This window comes from Ailuropoda melanoleuca, chromosome 4 (genome assembly GCF_002007445.2).
Source record: "Ailuropoda melanoleuca isolate Jingjing chromosome 4, ASM200744v2, whole genome shotgun sequence".
NCBI lineage: Eukaryota > Metazoa > Chordata > Mammalia > Carnivora > Ursidae > Ailuropoda > Ailuropoda melanoleuca.
The window spans coordinates 138,908,979-138,928,595 of record NC_048221.1 but is presented as its reverse complement, the minus strand read 5'-3'; the positions used below and the strand labels follow the sequence as shown (position 1 = coordinate 138,928,595).

The following is a 19,617-nucleotide window of genomic DNA, read 5'->3' as shown; positions in this document are numbered from 1 at the left end:
GATAAAAATCTAGATAATCATAGAAAGAAAATGAGATCTCTGATTCCCCTAAATTTCTCGTGGGTGAGATATAATCCCAAATGGCGTAATGCAGCTTTAACTCCTGCTCCATGGTAGTAATGATCTTGCGATGACAGTCATCAAAGGAAAGCATCCTTTCAGGGAAGCTGCCAGTTACTGAGTATTTTCAGGGGCTAAAGGAGGACCCAGAATACCTCTTGTCTGAAGATCTTCTTTTCTCATCTACAGATCAGGAGCTCAGTGCTATAGACACACCTGAACTATGACAAAATGATATTTTCTCATTTCTCTTCACCTGCCTTCCAAACAGCGGGCACATAGAAGACACTGACTCGAGCTGGGGGCCTTTTTGAATAAAAGTCCTGTTTTACCCACCTCTTCCTTTCTTCATTTGGTCTTACTGCCTGTTCAGAAGGATCACTGTCCACCATCCACGTGTCCAGATCTAGACCCTAATTACACCAACAAGAGGGGGTCAAATCCTCTGACCCCGTGCTCCCTCAGCGACATGAACATCTCTGAACTATTGGCTGGGATGAAAAAAATTAGCATTTAATTGAAGATGACCAGCTGAACTTTTATTGAATGTGTCATATAAACATAACCTCTTTCAAATAGGTCACGTGTTCCTTGAGGCCGCAGACCATGCTTTATATTTCCTGGACCCTAAAGTGTCTGGCCCTAAAGTTAAGCTAAGGTTAACCTACCTGCTCAAAGTGAGCACCTGTGGGGGGGCTGGAGCTCTCACTCTAGAAGCGGAATGAGATCAGGCTGGTGTCAGCTTGAGCTAGGTTCAAATTCTGAGTCTGACACTAATTTCATGATCTTGAGGAAGTTATCCAACTTTTCTGGGCCTCTGTTTCCTTACCTATACATGGGTATAACAGCAGCTCTCGCCTCGGGTCCAAGAGAGGTTTCGGCAAGCTAAGGCACACAAGTCTGTTTGAGCACAGTAACTACTCCACGAGCAGTAAATGCCTACATGTGAATCTGTCTCTTATTCTGTTAGTTATGCTCATTCCATCTCTCTCTTCTGTTAGCCAATGTTCATCTTCTGAACGTGTCAATATTTAGAATACTACTTGGTGGTATTACAGAAAAATACTTTAAAAAGAAAAGGAATAGTGGTCTGAGTGTGGCTGTGTTCCTTCTCACAGCTCCTTTCCCCTTACAGTTATTCAATGTGATGACGGCGCTGCCAACAGAACCAAAGACCCATGTGTCACCAGGGCGATTACAGCCTCTCTCTCCATTTGCCTCGAAATTATCAAGGGAGAGTTGGCTCAACTCATATTTGATATCCAGAGATGACTGTGTTCATTTCTATCTTCTCAGAGTAAACAATAAGTCAGTAATGCCCATAGGACCGATTAAACATCATTTATTCAAGTCAACGTCAGGTTGGGGGTGTATCATGGTGGGCAGGGCAGAAAGCAGAGGGGAGGAAATGTGAGCTCTGGCCCCAGCCACCAAGAAGCCAAGACAAAATTAATACCTGAGTTATCACCTTCCTTCCAGAGCCATGGGCTTCCTCAGTTGTAAAGAGCAGGGCTCATTCTCCCTAAGAAAACTATGTGAGATCTACATTCTTATGACTCCTTTGTGATTGACTCCTGATTCTCTGGACATGGACCTTCCATAGGCCTGTGGTCCAGTGACAGGCAAGCTGAGCTGTGCTTCTGGAAGCTGTGGTATACAACATTGCCCACATTGCCTTGTTCCCCTCTATCACTAACTTCTGGGGAGCGTGACTGAGTGTGAGGGCTGGAGGGTACTGTCTCTCGTTTTCAGATGGTTATGTCAATATAATCATCTTCTGCTCAGTAATTCCAAGCTAAACGGCCCCTTAAAGAGCCTGTATTCACCAATGTCCCATGAGTTTGACATACGCAGAACCAAACTGTATTGTTTTTCAACAAGATTGTGGGCCAAATCATTATTTCTGAATAAGGTCAAACTTTGAATTAGCTCTGAAAGACATAAATGAAAGTCTTAATTCAGACAACCGAACAGATAACAAGCAGCTACTATGAGCTAGATGCTAGGGAATCAGAACTAGGAATTAGACACAATTACAGGATTGTTGGAAAGAGTAAGTGAAATAAAGATGCCCAGGTGCCCAGCAGCGTGACCCCTGCGCCAGGCAGTCCTCTTCCCCCTCCTCATCCTCCTCCTGGGAAGCAGGCAGGGTGCTGTGGGGAGACAGAGGAAGGAGAGATGCCACCAGGACAAGACCTCAACCGGCCAGTGGAAGCTTCCAAATTAGAAAAATTCAGAGCTGGGGAGGCAAAGTAAGCCAACTGGAATCGACCTTGCTCTCCCTGTCCCTCCTCACGTGGGGTGGGGATGTAACTCCGAGCGTCCCCAGCAGCTCCTCTGACTTCCAAGGTCTGCGTGAAGCTGGGGGCTGATGGGGAGAAAGAGCCTTCACCTCACCTCATGGCTCTGTCAGGACTTGCAACGTTCTAAACATATAGAGCCGTCTCCTCTTCCAACCAGAAGTGTTCCGGAGCAATGTGAAATAATGGCTGAGTAGGGAAAGCCAGCCCATTGCACCCTCCCTAGAGGGCAGCCCCCAGGAAAGCACCCCTGCTGGCCACAGAGTCACTCTAGTTGTCACAACACCTTCCCTCCTCCCCCTCTGCAGCCCCACCTTCACCCCTCTACCCCACAAATGTCAATGGAAGAGAAAACAATTGTTCTGGAAAGATTGAAAACACCCCTCTTGCTTCTTGCCAGAGCATTTGCATTTTTGGAAGAGGTTCTTATTTCTTTTTAAGGCTCAAAGTGAGAAGCTTTTAGAAAAGCTAAAAATATCTGTTAAAGAAGAAGGGGAAAAAAACTATCCAGCTTTCCCTTCTTTATGCGCAAAAGGCTCGGAGGCACAAAGAGGTGCAGAGTCAGCTTTTCGGCTCTGTCTCCGAAGGCACAGGGAAGGAGCAGTGTCACGGGGCCTGGATCTTTAGAAACAAAGGTCCATGGAGGTAAAGATAAAAGAAACCCAAGAGCACACCATGGACTCAGAGCAGTTGAAAGCCGAGAATGTTCTACAGAGTCAACTTAATACAAACTCCTCATTTTACGACTAAGGGAACCAAAATGCAAACAGATGAAGTGAGTTGCCTGGAGCCACAGCGCTGAGTTGCAGGAGCTGAGATGAGAACCGGCTGGTTGTCCTCCCGTCCAACCTGTGCCTTGGACCCCTCTCCACCGTGACACTGCTTAGACCTACAACCCTGAAACTCACTCTTGAGGCTGTGGTCCAGCCACTCCCCCGACGTCGGATGCCTACTCACGGGTATGCCGAGTTTCCTCCAGCAGCCCTGTGAGCTGCACAACTCTGCCGTCTGGGGGCCCAACTTTCAGAAATCACGGAAACACCAACACTCTCAAAGGGAGTTTTCACCAAGAGCAAAACATCATGCCCTCCATTCAAGAGGCAAGAAACAGAGGCCAAGAAGAGGCCATGACTTGTCCGGTGGCGCCCGAGGTCAGCACAGGACTGGAGACCTCTGCCTTCACCTCGCCACCAGTCCGGCCATGCCACGCTCCCTCTGTTGGGCTTTTCCTTTGTTTTTTTTCCATTTACTCCTTCAATCTAACACCATTGTTGAGTCCCTACTATGCTCCAGATATAGTTCCTGGCACTGAAAATATAACACTGAGCAAGACAGATAAGATTCCTACTAGGGGGATGGTACCTCCCATGGGTCCCACCTGGCTCATATCTTCCTATGAGATGCACACCTGGGCTTCCACGAAAACTCTTCTCTTCAGGAGCGAGAACATTGGCAATGGCTCCCCAAGGCCCACAAAATGGAGCGCAAACCCCTGGCTGTGGCCCACAGCCTCCACAACCTGGCTTTAGAAACCATTTCTTGGTTTCTTGCTGTCCTCCACAAGCTGTGTTCCAGCCACAGAGACCCATACAGACGGGCCTGTAGTATCCCACATGGGCCACGTGCTTTTAAGACACTGCCTCTGCACAGCCTGTCACCCTACCTGTCACCCTTTCTTCTCCTTCCTCTTCCACTCTAGCCTTCTTCCTAACATAATGCAGGGACTGCCCGTGGCATTCTTACACTGGCAGATGCTCTGTGACAGCTGCTGGGTCACTGAGCCCCACAGCTCACTAGGCGTGATGCCAAGGGTTCTCACCCTTGCTGCCTCATTGCAATGACTGGATGGAACTTTCTACTGTAACCCACCCTGGGCTCCACCACACCGAGGTCCTGATGTAATTGGTCTAAGGTGCTGGGGCATTGTAAATGGTGATCTAATCAGGTGATTCTGATCAGCAGGCAAACCTGAGAACCAAGTAGGGCACTATTCTCTGCATTTTACAGATGACGAATGAGAAGCTCAAAGAAATTACCTCACATGCCAATGCTAATTCAGTGATTCCTATTAATGTTTGTTTTTTTTAAAAAAAGGCTAAAAAGCAGTTTTTATGGGAATGGGATTTCACTCTCATATGTCCACTAGAAACCCAGATCTCCAGTATGTGGTGATTAGATTTAGCAAATGAAAATTCAGGATACTGAGTGACATTTGAACTGCAGATGAACAACAGACGAATTTTCAGTATGAGTAGGTATAGTATGTCCCATGCAGTATTTGAGACATACTAAAAAACTATTCATTGTTTATCTGAAATTCAAATTTAACTGGATGTCTCAGATCTTATCTGGCAGCATGACTGTAATAAATTATTGTATCTGAAACAGAAAACTACAATCGTCTTCAATTATTGGGAGGCAAATTCCTTGAAAGTACCTTCAAAATGATTACCTTAAATATAACTCACACTCACTTTACCTACAGGAGTCACTTGCTCACTAAGGCTCACAAACAGAAGGTTCACAGTGCGAAAGATAAAGGGAGATGAACTTTCTGGACCTCCGTAAAACCGCTCTTCCTATATCCCCAACAATTAGTCTGTCTGTCCATGCTAGTAATGCACTTGAGATTTTTCAGTACATTTTAGCAAATACGATTTCTTGGCTCTCAGAATCACTGTGAGAGAAGCACGCATGGTATGATTCAATTTCAAGGCAGACGAGGCAAGCGCTGACAGTGGCAATCGCTGAAGGTCATGTCAATGGTCAGGGTCGGCAGCCACATGGTTCAGCTTCCACATTGATGTTTAGGTCCCACGGTGCTGCTGTGGGTGGAGGTTTCCTCTTGGGTTTCAGCCAGTCCCACTCAGACAGGTGAGGAGGGAGGCTGGCCAGGGAGCCCCCAGCCAGGGTTCCATGGATGTGCTATGGACTGGAGGTTTGTGTCTCCCCCAAATTCATTCAAAAGCCCAACGTCCAAAGAGATGGAATTAGGAGGTGGGGCCTTTGGAAGGTGATTAGGTAGTGAAGGAAGAATGAGATTAGTGCCCTTATAAAAGAAACCCCAGAGCGTTCCTTTGTCCCTTCCACCATGTGTGGACATGTAAGGTGGCTGTCTGAGCCAGGAGGCAATCAAATCTGCCTGGGCCTTGATCTCGACTCCCAGGCCTCCAGAACGATGAGAAATAAATGTTGAAGCCACGAGGCCTCCAGTATTTTGTTAGAGATGGCCCTCACTCACCTTCTGCCTGAGGCCTCGATCTCTGCTTGCTGTCCTTGGAGTCTGTTTCTACTAGCCCTGTCGTCAGCACGTGACCAGCTGCCTACCTTCTTCCAAGCACAACCCCAGTGCACATTCGCATCAAGCAATTATTTCAAGTCCCTCCACCTCACGATCTTTGAAACATCCACGTGAAGTATCTGCAAACCGCTGCACTGCCAACACCAGGCGGAAAACAGGAGCAGAGACAGAACTGAATTAATTCTCTTCCGGCTCTCCAACCTTCACGAGCACCAGTAGCCCCGCCCTTACAAAATCGCTTCTGTTTGTGTAAAGGACATCCTCAGACTGAGCACAACCGTCCCCTCCCCCATCGCGTCCCCTGAGGAAAGGTCAGGACAGACGGAGTCCCGGCAGCTGTTCCTGCCTTGAGGGGACAGTAAGCAGAGGCAGCCTCTCAGAGGACCCATCAAAGCGCGTGGTACCAGCCACTGGCCACGGGGCGGACCACTTGGGAGAGGCTGGTGGTCACTCCTGTTACACCCTCTGACCCCAGCTAGTGACAGATGCCAAGCTCTGAAAGCCTTCTCCCCTGCCCACCCAAGAGCAGCCCTCCGGTACCACAGATGCAGTTTGAACCGGAACCTCAAACTTAGGAAGCAAGAAAAAGGAAAGGCAAGGAAAAAGCAGTTGTTTGTGTCAATAACCCATATTTCCATCAGTTCAGTGTCAGGGCTTATCAAATACAAGCTCATTGCTGGAGACCTGGTGTGCAGCCTGCACACACACGTGCACGCACACACACACGTGCACGCACACACACACGTGCACGCACACACATAAACTCGGGCAGGTTAATCCCTGTATCGTCGGCTGCCACTGGTTTCCTAAGGAGCTTACCAGGGCATGTTCTGACTTCAACAATGACCTGCTAATGGTTTTACATTTCTCCCAAGTATTATAAGCTGTCCTTGTCACTCTTATCTTCTAATGAAATCAATAAATTCAGGAGACAGAAAGAGATAGAGCAAAGGCAATGCCAGAGCCAAGGGCGCTGTGGGATTATCTGCTAAGCCATAAATAATCATCTTGAAACGATGATCAAACCTTGACTTTTGCTTAGAGAATGAAGTTAAGGCTCTCCTGGTAAAAGAAAATTTCTCCCCATTTTACTTAAAAGAAGAATCCCGCACCCCACGTAGTTGTGATCTTGCTAACGCTCAAGACTCTATCACAGAAAACTCGATTCCTGCACCTTCTAGGAGCGTGTACTCGCAGCTGGGAGCATTTCAGCTTCCTGCCCCTTTCTCAAGTGTGTTCATAGCAGTAAACACCCCAGGTGAGCGGCTGGTTCGGTCACCACACAGTTTTGCCTTGATCTTTAAAGGTTTGCTATTTGGCTTCTACATTCATCTTTTCTCCAAGATGCAAAATCCACCCTAAATTTTACTTACTTCTTCCTAATTCTCCCTTGCTCTGGGACAAACCTGACCCAACACCACTAGCCTTCTGCTTAAAGAAGTCCTTGATATGGCCCCCGCCTACCACTTCCAGGCCATTGTCTTCCCGCCCATTCCCCTTCACCTCACAGCTTCTGCGATGCTGGAACACTCTCAGCTCCGAAGACACACCATAGTGCCTTCTAATGCAGAGCTTTGCACCTGCCTTTGTGCTGCCTGGGGCACCCTCTCCCCACGGCTGCACGTCCAGCACACTCCTACATCCCTCCCACTTGGGTCGGCTGCCACTGTCCCGGAGTACTTCCTGGAGCTCCCCCTCTAGGTTCACTCTTTTTTTATATCTTCCATAGCAATGTACCCTTTCTTTCTAAGACTCACCTCCCCTGAGAGAGGTGTCTGATTGTCCCAGAGAAGTTAAGGTTGGATCAAACTTGGTCAAAGAAGAGATCATCTAGAACAGACATACATATCCCCAGTGTGCAATGAAGCTTCTCTCAAAACAAGAACTGATGAGCTGAGCGTGTACCCCCAGACGTTATTCAACTGCTTCCTATCATTCTGCTATGTGGGAAACACAACAAAACACACACACACCCCACAACCTTCTCCCGTGCATTTAGAGGTATCTCTACCTAACATGGCAGGCACACTGGTGAAAACACGATGCCCTCCCCAGTGGAGACAGGTCAAGGTGGTCTGAGGCAATGCCATGCCTCCACTAGTCCAATATCAGAGTCCAGGATCCCTAGTCATATTCGTTCCGCCTTGATTTTTCTCACAATGATGACCCATGAGCTAAACTCTACATGTAACCACACAAACACACTTTGAATGCAAGGGTGTGGAAAAGAGAGAAGAGAACAAATATTTCCTGCAGCAGGCTCTGCTTCCAGACCAGAGTGGGGCAGTAGGTCTGAAGGCAAGTGGCTCAGGACATGGGAAGGGTGAGCTGTTCTTCCTACCTCCAGCCTGCAAGTCTATGCTTGGCTGGACTTAGGGAATGCACATTCCATCCTCAACTCGGAGTGATGTCTAATTACCATAGGTGATACCTGGCAAATATTTGAAAATCCAAGTTCAGTTTCCCCATTGTGACCTTCACTCCAGCCTTCTACACATACCTCGCTGCCCTTATGCCCTCTGCCCCGTATGTTTCAGGCCAGTCCTTCTCAGACTTCCATGTGCAGATCAATTATCTGGAGAAATTCTGGGGATTTGTTTGCATGAAGATTCTGCACTTATAAGGAGCTCTGGCCCAGGAACCACACTTAGAGTAGCAAGATTCTAGGATGTGATAGGGTGGCATCTACAGAGCTCTAAATCTGCTGGCTGATTGGCTGACGGCAAGCCAGTAACTAGCTGATAACCAGTTACCTTGTCAGGCCGCTGTTAATACATAAGCCATATGCCTACTGAATCCATCCTGCCCTTGAAGACTTACATAAAGGGACTTTGACTCACTGTCTGCAGCCCAGAGAGCATCAGACCCTCCTCTAGGAGTCTTTTAATTTCCTGTGGCTTACTTCCTCACAGGAAGTTTATGATGGCTCCTTTTATGTGCCAACTTGACTGGCCATGAAGCCCAGATTAGACATCATTCTGGATGTGTCTATGAGCGTGTTCTCAGTTGAGAGTAGCATTTGAATGGGTGGGCTCAATAAAGCAGATTGCCCTCCCCAAGGTGGGTGGGCGTCATGCAGTCCACTGAAGGGCTGGATGGAACAAAGATGGAGTCTGGAGGAAGCAGCCCCTTTCTTCCTGCCTCACTGTTTTAGCCAAGACCTCTCATCTTATCTTCTTCTGCCTCTGATAGGGGTTTACACCATTGGTGCCCCTGGTTCTAAGGCCTTCAGACTCAGACAGAGTTACACTGTCAGACTGTGGGACTCCTCAGCCTCCATAATCACGTGAGCCAATTCTTCATAATAAGTCTGCCCGTATATATCTATCTCCTATTGGTTCTGTTTTCCTGTAGAACCCTGACTAATACATAACTCTGTCCACCACTCACCTCATCTGACCTCCCAGCGCATTGTCTTTCCTCGGCCTTAAAACAGCCCTCTAGCTCCACTAACACCGGGTATTTGTACCTGGCACAGCTGGCTGAAGATTTGGAGGGAAGGACATTTTGTTCCGTCAGAGAACTTCCCTGTCAGTAACACAAACATTGACTTTTTAGATGCCCTTGTTCTCAAAAGTTCTATCAACCCCGTAATATGAAGTATCCTCACCTGCACAGGCCTCTCTGTGCACCCCCACCCTCATTTCCATTTGCGGTGTAAAATCATGCTTCGCTATTTTCTTCCAAACCATGCTGTCATCCCAAGCAAGAATTTTGCTTGATAAGAAAATGCCATATATTCAGAAGAGAATTTACACTATTTTTTTAAGTATAGAAGACATTGCAATTCAGGTTTAGATTAAAACATTGTTTTCCTCTCTGTTCAATACATGGGTTGGATTGAGAAACACAGAAACACTTATTACACTAATTTCTAGTAAATGACCTTGGACAAGTCTTTCAATACAACCTCTGTTTCCTTAATTATAAACTATGGTTAGTGGTACCTTTCTCACAGGTAGTTGGGACATTTCAAAAACTAACAAGGTAAAGTGCCTAATGCATGCATGGCAGGCCATGAACTTTCTTCCCCATGCCAATATCCTGCTTTCCCCAAAATTGGCTTTCATGATCATTTCAACATGAGCCCCTTGTACAAAGTAAAATTAGAGCAGCAATCTTGATAAATTTAGGGGGAAAAGTAGAATGTATTCTAGGCTTTTCATTAATTTGTATTATCAATGCCACCCCCTCTTTCAGCATCAAGGATAATTGAAAGTTGACTGTACCATTAAATTAACATCAACTTTAAGCTTTTGCTTTAATTAAACCTGCATTACATTATTCTTTAAGGAGTAAATTCCTTAATGACTAATGAGTCAGTACATCCAAGCCCAGGAGTTGCCTTTTGTACCAACAGAACCAGTCCATGAAGGAGTCACATCAGCAGCCCTTTGCAAAAAGAAGACATCCTATTTTTAGTCTGAAACTCTAGGGCTGAAAATCAGAGAGCATCCGAAGAGAAATGCACCATTTGGTTTGCCTCCAAACACACTTGTAAAGACATGCGCCCTTCTGTTTCCATATTTTTCTCCTTCAGATTTATGACATACACAAACAGCAAGAAGACAAACGTCCCCATTAAAACACATTGATACCATAATGACATTAATCATAACAAAAACAATTAGAAGAAGGCTCACAAGATAGCAGGTATTCTTCAGGACCTGGGTAACCCTCCATCACAGCAGACTTCTGGGAGCATTATTCCAACCACTGGAAAATAAAAAGCAAGGGGGTAAGATGGAGAGAAGCCTGGTCTGTGTACGTCTAAGCAGAGATGGGGATGTTTGCTCTGCCAAGTGGTTCCGGACTATGAGCCTCATCGTGATTTTCAACTGGAAAGTGAATTTCTTTTAATTTCTCTTTCCCTTTGAACAAACAAAACTGGAACATGGGAATTAATACAATTGAGCCCCTTTATAAGAATCCCAGCTGCCAAACCAGAGTGGGACATTGTCAGAAAGATAGGAATTGGGCCCAGGGAGGGTTGGGGCCCCAGGGGAAGGCAGCTCAAAGGCAGAACGCTGCCACGTGCGCCCCACAAATGCACTTTAGAAGGAGAAAAGAAAAGGAATAGGAAGAAAGGAGAAAGATAATTATAGGTATGAAAACTGATCAACTCAATTCACAGGGCCTGAATCCAACCAGAAGAGCAAGCACCAGGATTTTAATCTTAGGACCAGGATTCCCATCTTGGGACCTTTTTTGCAAAATGAATGAAATCACATTTCCCAGCCCCCTGCCTGCTCAGGAGCAGAGACTGCAGCAGGCAGAGAGCTGAGGAGAGAAGTCAAGGGGAGTGTGGAGGAGAAGCACCTGTAGGTGGACCTGAGCCCTGGCCATCAAGCTGCTTGCTTTTCCACCCACTGACCAAGTCCAAGGTGAGGTGGCATCTCACACGTGGAGAGTGACTTTCGAAGGGCTTTTATGTACAAGCCCCATCTCATTTAATTCCAACTGCAGCCATGCTTTGGGCTGGATGGTGATTGCCTTTGTGCCCACTTAATAGCCAACAATGAGGAGGGTTCAAGGATACGCTGATCATACCTTGTTGGCCATTACCTCAGAGGGAAGCCTCTAATCTTCCAAACCCCAAACTACAGGACTCCTGACCCTGTGCTACAGGGACCTCTCCAACAAGTGACACAACAACAGGTCCCTTTTATTTATTTATTATACGGTCAGGACCTACAAATCCAGAGTGCTTGTACAACTTCCAGAAACAAGAGCAAGTGGTACAATCACCCTTACCATCCCCACATTATATGATCAACACACACGGGAGCTAACCAAGCAAGTCTTTAAACATTGAGGTAAGCTCTTTTGCCCCTGTACTCAACTTTAAGGTGATAAGATAAAAAATCAACATAGATTAACATAAACATTGAGTTAATGTTAAATTGTAAAGAATCAATGACTTCTTTTCTTACCTTTCCATGGAATGGATGATGATAATTTAGTGCTTTTCATTCACAAAAGTACTTGGGTGGCAGCTTCTCAAGTACTCTGTTAAAACAAAACAAAACACAACACAACAAAACAAAACAAAAAACTTGGAACTATGTTTTTAAAAATTGACACTAAATGACAATGTTTACGATGAATTTATCTCTACTGTGACCCATTGGGGTTTATCCTGGATATACAAGGCTGGTTCAGATCAGAAAATCTATCAGTGTAATTCACCACATTAATAGATTTAAGAGAAAAAAATTCATCAGATCAGCTCAAGAGATGTAGAAACATTATTAACTAAAATTCAAAATTTCTTTAAGATTAAGAAAATAATTTCTTGGCAACATACAAGAATTTCCCTTACTACGTAGATGGCATTTAGCCAAACTTTCAGTATCATACTAAATAGTACAAACTGAGCCTCATTTCCATTAATATCAGGAAGAAGGCAAGAGTCCACACAGCCACCTCTAGTGCTCATATCAGAGGAATGGAAATCATTGACCCTAGAGCCAAACTATCAGGGCTTCACACTGCTTCTTAACTAGTTGTGCTATCTTGGGCATACTCAAATTCCCTCTACCCCAATTGCCTCCTGACAAAGACCCTGTCCTTGACCTTGAGTCAGGCTATCTTGGGCCTACCTACTCCAGTTGTAGCAAGAATCCGGCTCAGTCAGCTTAGTGAGAATCCTCACCTTCCATACCTGATGAAGCTCTTTGTCCCTTACCTTTGATGCCTAAGTCCTTCACCCGCCTTCAACAAGAATTCTGTTAAGTCAATTTAGCAAGAATCCCCCAACTTCTGATGTCCCCTTAGTAATTTTCCATCCACTGATTCTGCACCCCCTGTTGCTTGGCTATAAATGCCCATTGTATTTGCCATGTTCAGAGTTGAGTCCCATCTGTCTCCCCTATTGTGAGAGTCTTGACACCTATTACAGTAGTCCTGCATGAAGTCTTCCTTATAGTTTTATATATAAAGCAGCAAAACATTTGTTTCTCTAACACTACCAGTAAAATAAGAATAATGATATTATTGACCTCATAGAGATGTCCTGGGATGGAAAGAGCTAGTACATGCAAGGTGCTGAGAAGAGTATCTAACACTCTAAAAACACTCTATAAATTTCAATGATTACCATCATAGAGATATACACTTTTTAAAAGAAAAGGAACAGAAAGAGTGGGGAGCAGTAGACAAGATGTTAGAAAAAATCCCAGAAGACCGCAATAAATTTTTAGTTATGAGGTTGCTAGAATACAAAACCAATTTTAAAAATCAATACTAGCAGCCGCTCACACAATTTTTTAAAAGTTAAACAAAATGCTGTCTTTTTCAGTAATGACAAAATATAAGGTGCCTAAAAATAATCTAACAAAAGATGTATAAAACATTTATGGGAAACATTGTACATCACTATTCAAAGACATGAAGACCGAAGTAGGGAATACAGAATATGTCATGTTCACATGTAGAATGCCTCAATAGTATATGTCAATTCTCTCAAACTAATTTATAAATTCAATTCATTTTTAATCAAAATCTCCCTACTGCTTTTTCTCAGAACCTGACAAACTGACAAATAGCAGTATTTGGACTTGCAGATATCAAGATTACCTTAAAGCTATAATAATCAAATTACCTGCCCTGAAAAGGACTCACACATAAAATAAAAATAATAATAATTATTATTATTATTTAAATATGAAAGTTAATATTAATGAATATTTATTATGTGTTAGGCTCTGCATGGAGGAATCAAAGTGCAGTGTTGCCCCTTTAATCCCCCAAAAGGTATTTATTAATATTATCTCCCTTTTGCAGAGAAGAGGGACTAAGGTAGAAATGCAGAAAGATTACACAACTTGTTGAAGATGACATCCTGTTAGGTAACGGAGCTGGGCTTTGCACCCAGGTTGCATCTCTACAATCTCTGCTGTAACATCTTTTTTAGAAATGTGCTATTCTACAACGTGGCATTAAAATTCAGTAGGTAAAGGCTAGAATATTCATTAAGTGGGAATGGAACAATTGGCTAACCATACGAAACACACACTCCCCCACACATACACACACATGCACATTCCAGAATGACTAAAGACCTCAATTTAAAAACAAAATTTTGGGAAAAAAAATATAAAGATTCTCTTCATAACATTGGGAAGAGATTTCTTAAGTTACAAAAGCACTAACATTCGACAAAAAAATCAATAGACTTACCTACTTTCACATTTATGACTTTTAGACAACAATTTTTCATACATGTGCAAAAAGATCTATGCACATAGACGTTCACTGTGATAGTCTTTCACTAGCAACATTTTGCTGGTACATCGCTAACAATAGGAAAATGATTTACCCTATTGTGCTATGTTCATATAATGATATATGTATGCTTATTTTATTAAATGTTCTATTTAAATGTTATAAAATAAATGAACCTGGGGCACCTGGGTGGCTCAGTCAGTTAAGCATCCAACTCTTGATTTCAACTCAGGTCATGATCTCAGGGCTGTGAGATGGAGCTTTGCATTGGCTCTGCGCTCAGTGCAGAGTCTGCTTGAGATTCTCTCTCTGCCTCTCCCTCTGCTCCCCCACCCTACTCACGCTCTAAACAAATAAACAAATAAATAAATAAGATCTTTAAAAAAATACAGTAAATAAAAATGTATGAACTAAATCTATGCCTATCAACATGAATACATTTCAAATATAACACTAAAAAATGTCAAGTGACAGAAACATTTTGTAAAATGGAAGCCGCTTTGGTAAAACATAAAGACACATCACACAATGCTATTCATCCTTTGTGAATACATATTTGTGGCACACCATGAATGCACATGAGGAAGGGCACGCAACATTTGCAGGAAGGTAGTGTCCTCTGGGAAGTGGAACAAGGAAGGGGAACACACTAAACAGGGGTAAACAGAAGATTTCAAACATGTGGCCTTTTACTTCTTGAAAAAAAAAATATGAAGCAAAATGTTAACATGGTCACGCCCAGATGGTGAGTACCTGGGTGCTCCTTTTATTGTTCTCTGTACTTTTTGGATTGCTTGAAATACTTGATAATAAAAATTTGTTTTGAAAATTGGCTCCTGGGTGGAGGGTAGACTGGAGAGGGAGAGAGATCCAGTGGACTAGTGAGGAGGCTGGTTCATGAGCCCAGGCTGGCTCATGGTGGAATAGAGCGATGGTGGCAGGAATGTTTCGCCAATAGATTAGTTGTGGAAGGGGGTAAAATAGAGAAGATAAATAAAATCTTTAAAAAAAAATAGAGAAGAATACAGGGGTGCCTGGGTGGCTCAGTCGGTTAGGCATCTGCCTTCGGCTCAGGTCATGATCCCAGGGTCCCGGGATTGAGCCCCATGTCGGGCTCCCTGCTCAGAGGGGAGTCTGGTCCTCACTCTCCCTCTGCTGCTGCCCTTCCCCCTCCTCCTGCTCGTGATCTCTCTCTTGCTCACTCTCTCAAATAAATAAATAAAATCTTAAAAAAAGAAGAATACAGAATGGCTCCTGGGATTTTGATCTGGGTAACAAAACAGATGATGGAGCCATTTACTGAAAGAGGCTTGGGGACAGCAACAGGTTTAGGGGAGAAATAAAGGGTTTTTTTTGTGGCTATGGCAGAACTGAAATCATCATTAAGCCTCCAAGTGAGGTGTTGTATGGACAACATAGGCAGATTGTATGCAGACTCAAACCTGGAGCTCAGAGGTGAGTTCAAGACTGGAAATAGAAATTGGAAGTCATCGACTTAAAGACGGCATTTGAAACCTCAGTGAGATCTTCTTCTCAGACAGTATGGATGGAGAAGAGAAGCAGATGGAGGGACAAGTTTGGGTCGCTCTAAAATTAAGAGGTGAACATGAGGAGGGGGAGTGAGCTGAATAAGCTCCGCCCACCAAAGATGACCACACCCCAATTCCCAGAACCTGTGACATAGCATCTCACAGGAGAAAGGGGACTTTGCAGACATGATGAAGGTAAGGATGCTGAGATAGGGGACGACCTGGGTTGTGTGGGTGAGCCAGACGTAACCACAGCAGTCCTTATCAGACGGAGGCAGAAATGCTAGAGTCAGAGAGAAACACAAGAACAGAAGCAGAGATCAAGTGGGAGAAAAGATGTCATGCTTCTGGCTTTCAAGGTGGCAGAAGGGGTCACATGTCAAGCAGTGTGGGCCAAACAGGGGAGCAGACTGTCCCCAGGAGCCGCCAGAAGGAATGCAGCTCTGTCCACACCTTGATTTTTGCCCAGAGAGATCCGTGTTGGACTTGTACTCTGCAGAACTGTAAGATCCTAAATCCTGCTGCTTACACCACTAGGTTGGGGCGATTGCCCACAGCAGCAGCGGGAAATGAGTACAGGGAATCGCTAAGGATGTCTGGGAATCAGCAGCCGGCAGGAGGCTATTCGTGCTGCACAAGTCCAGCGGTGAGAGCATCCCCGAAAGAAAGGAGGGGACCCGTGCGTGACACAGTGCTGCGAGATACGGTCCGGGGGAGAAAGTGCTGACCATTAGGTTTGCTGAGATGAAGGTGGTGGGTGAGAAAGCTTCCTAGAGAGTGGGCTTCAACCCAGCTTTGACTGAAGAGGGTTAAAGAGGGGAGGAGAGGTGAGGTGGTGGGGAGTAGAGACTCAGTCACTGAGGTTCCTGTAAGGAGCTAGAGGGACGGCCCATGTGGCTTGTGTTTTACCTTCAGCTGAGCCTGAACGCTCACGGAAAGAGCCCAGCAGGCACCTAAGCACAGACCTTGGAGGGGAAGCCCTAGTGGGCTGGCAGAAAAATACCCAGGACAACCCGGGACACTGGCCTTGCAGAGGGTGGGTGGGAGGGAGGTGGGCAGCACATAGGTGGGATGGCGTGGGGGTGGGAGGATGGAGCCTCTCCTCGAGCCTGCAGCAGCCCAGGGAACCTGGGGTCATTGACTCAGAGGGCAGAGATGGGGAAGGAAGGGGTGAAGGCTGGCGGAGAACAAAGAAGTCATGAAATCACCCCTCGGCAGAGCAGAAACGGGATGGAACACCTACCAGCTGTCAAAGCAAGGACTCAACGAGCGTCCGTCTCCTCAGCTGCCCTGAGCGTCCATCTCCCACCGGAATGGCCTTCAGCACAGACTCCACTTCAAAGTGGGAACATCAGCAGGTCCAAGGCAGAAGGAGAATAAAAGATGGGTTTTCATTTATGTTCCCCAGCAAAAAACTTACAAATTGTCCCAAATGTCACACCTGTATTTTGGTGAAAAAGAAAAGAATCCTAAAGGCAAAGCCTGTTTTTAGAACTTTGACAGCAGGAAGGACAGTCCTAAAACATTAATGAGCAACAACAAACTCAAGGTTCTTCGGGGACATTTTGGAGACACAAGAACTTAGTTTTGAGTTTCATGGTTTTGTGTTTTTTTAATCAACATGAAGCTTTACCATCAGCGTTATAAAATCTGTTATCATTTCTTAGCCTTTGGAAGTTTCACTTAATTTAAGTGTTGAACTATCACACAATTTTCATCAACCTACACTGCTAACCATATGTTTCTAGAGAAGAAGGCTGTTTGCACTGCCTCCCCCATTTGATGAACTAGTTTATAACCGTGAAAATGTGATTCGTTTATTTATATTTAATCAAAACACACTACAAAAACTTGATAGCTTACTCCTCAAGCTTTGCATCGTTGGTGACAGATGAGAAAAAAGTGTTCAGCAACTTAATCTGATTTACCACATAAATATTCACATCTTACAGAGTTGTTCCACGGAACAGTCGTGTAAGTGGCTTCCATTTATTTGCAAATTTATTGTCTTGACTGTATAATGCAAATCAATTATTGAAACTGTTTAGTAACATGCACCCATCCAATAAATGGTGAAGGATTTCTCTCTCTCTCTCTCTCTGTGTCCTATGAAGTGAATTAAAACGAACAGGATGGAGCTTTAGAACCCTATAATCCGTCATGCCAATGGTAAAGTGGGTATTTCCATCACATAAGCTAAACAAGTTCTCTGCACATATACAGTGAGTGGATGATTAAAATTCCACCCTTATCGATAATTTCTTTCTTAAAAAACGTACTTCCAGGAATTCTGTTTCCATGAACATGGCAGGCCCAGTGTTCAGACTAAATCCTGAAAATAGCTAAGAACTCTAGATATATCTATTTTTTAATTCTTAAAAACATCTTTATGAATTTTCAGGTCAAAATCTAAGAGAGAAGTCAGAAATGAGAAGCATAGTAATGAAATCACTTTTGCCTTGAGAGCAAATCTGGTGAACTTTCATTTTCATGGTCTTTATGGAAAGCCCAGGGCCCATTGCAAAGTGGAGAGTCTGGCGGGAGACCCTCCTTCCATAGACCTGGGACCCCGAAGGACTCCAGCCCCCTGTGAGGGAGAGGGAGGCAGACCCCACTCTCAGGCTCACAAACGACCACCACGGTGCTGAGAACATGGGCCTGGGAGCAGGGGATGCCTTCAAGAATTTGTCATGAAAAATAAGCTTTCTACCCAGAGTAACATTAACTAAAACAAAATTCATAGACTAAATCTCTTTGGACCTTTTAGGAAATTCTACCAATAAAACCAGAATGTTTATATTAATATCGGGGTGGTAGATTTTAGAGTAAGAACCTCATTAAGGATAAAGGGGGTTACAATATAAGAATAAAAGAAAATTTACTGGGGAACTTTTTTGCCTTAAATTCATTTTTTGTTTTGTTTTGGTTTTGTTTGGAAGAAGCTATTGTTACTCTTACTTATTTTTTCCCCCAAAATCTTATATATTCCTTGAGGCCTTTCCAATATCTTAGAGCCCTTGGCTTTGGAACTGAAAAGCCAGCTCGTGTCCCATGGAAACAAAGTCTGAGATGCAAAACTGCAGCAAGAGCGTTGACTGGGGAGTATTCTCAGAAGACACATCTTTGAGGAAAGGCGGGGAGGGTAGAATTGGGCACCGGGAGAGGGCGACTCTCAACAAGATCCTATCCAGACCTCAGCCATCTGCCGAGAGCCCGGGAGCTGGAGATGTCCTCCCTTGGGTCTGTCCCAAGCTGAGGCAAGCAGGCCAGGCCTTTGGATCACCGGGTCAGCCAGTAATTGGATGTGGACTGTGCTCTGAGAGGTGAGGGAACCTTGAGTGGGGTGCTTCCCTGTAGACCATTCCCGGCGAGACAGCTGAGTGGTAGATGCCCAGGCCCTGAAGAGAGCTCCACGTAGAGCCGCACGGTGCCTGCTGCAGTCCACACTCGCTATGGATTCACTCGCTTCTTTTCATGAGTGCTCCCTAACAGGGAAGTTCCTCTGGGATTTTGGTTGGACTGGTTATCTGGGGAACTTAGAAAAAAGTTTATTTGAATAAACTGCAGCCCCCCTGCCACAGTGGATCTCAGGCTGTCACTGACACTCACCGTCCCCTCCTCCGCCACCAATTCAAGTTTCCCCACTCCTTCAGCTTGCGCCTCTGCTGGGCGAGGCAGGTTGCCTGGTAGGGTGACCCAGACATGATCTCTGAAGGGTCTGAACCTCTGGTTCTCACTCTCATCTCAGGATATGACTCCCCTACTTGTCCACCTGCAGTGAAAACCAAGCATTAGGAGCACCAAGGTCCCGGGGCGACCTCGGAGCAGCGTGCACCTTCTTCCTTGGCCTCGTTGTGCGTCCACAGCCCTACCTCCCCCTGGTGATCGGGGCCAGTTACACCTGCCAGGATAAAGCTCTTCTTCTTGTCTGCGGGTCATTCATAAATCGACCAGGTGATGGGTGGAAAATAAAATTCAGTAAGAGTCCTACTGTGTCCTCTGGTGGAGGCATTCTCCCCCTGGATGCCACAGAGCCTCATATGGCAGGGACGGAAAGCACAGTTCCCTTTGTTGGTCACTGGGAGCAATGGTGAGTAAGACCACTCCTACGACTATCTCCTGGTTCTCAGACCCCTGTGTCCCACCTGTCAGGGGCACAGCATCGTCGACATGGCATGCATTCTGTGTCCTGGAAGCTCAT

At 45.1% G+C, this 19,617-nt stretch overlaps 1 long non-coding RNA gene across 4 annotated transcripts in view; it reads right to left on the bottom strand.

Moving 5' to 3' along the window:
- The window catches only part of LOC117802065, a 243,290-nt gene extending 223,994 nt beyond the window's left edge, over window positions 1-19,296 (bottom strand). For 2 of the 4 annotated variants that reach the window (XR_004625109.1, XR_004625110.1), the window contains exons 1-4: window positions 19,026-19,296; window positions 16,660-16,857; window positions 11,595-11,670; window positions 10,305-10,377 (exon numbers count right to left, since the gene is read on the bottom strand). This is a non-coding gene — a long non-coding RNA (uncharacterized LOC117802065). Of the gene's footprint in view, window positions 1-38; window positions 10,378-11,594; window positions 11,671-16,659; window positions 16,858-19,025 lie in introns of those variants that run through there. The other 2 variants (XR_004625108.1, XR_004625111.1) reach the window with 2 other exon arrangements.
- Window positions 19,297-19,617: the final 321 nt, after the last annotated feature.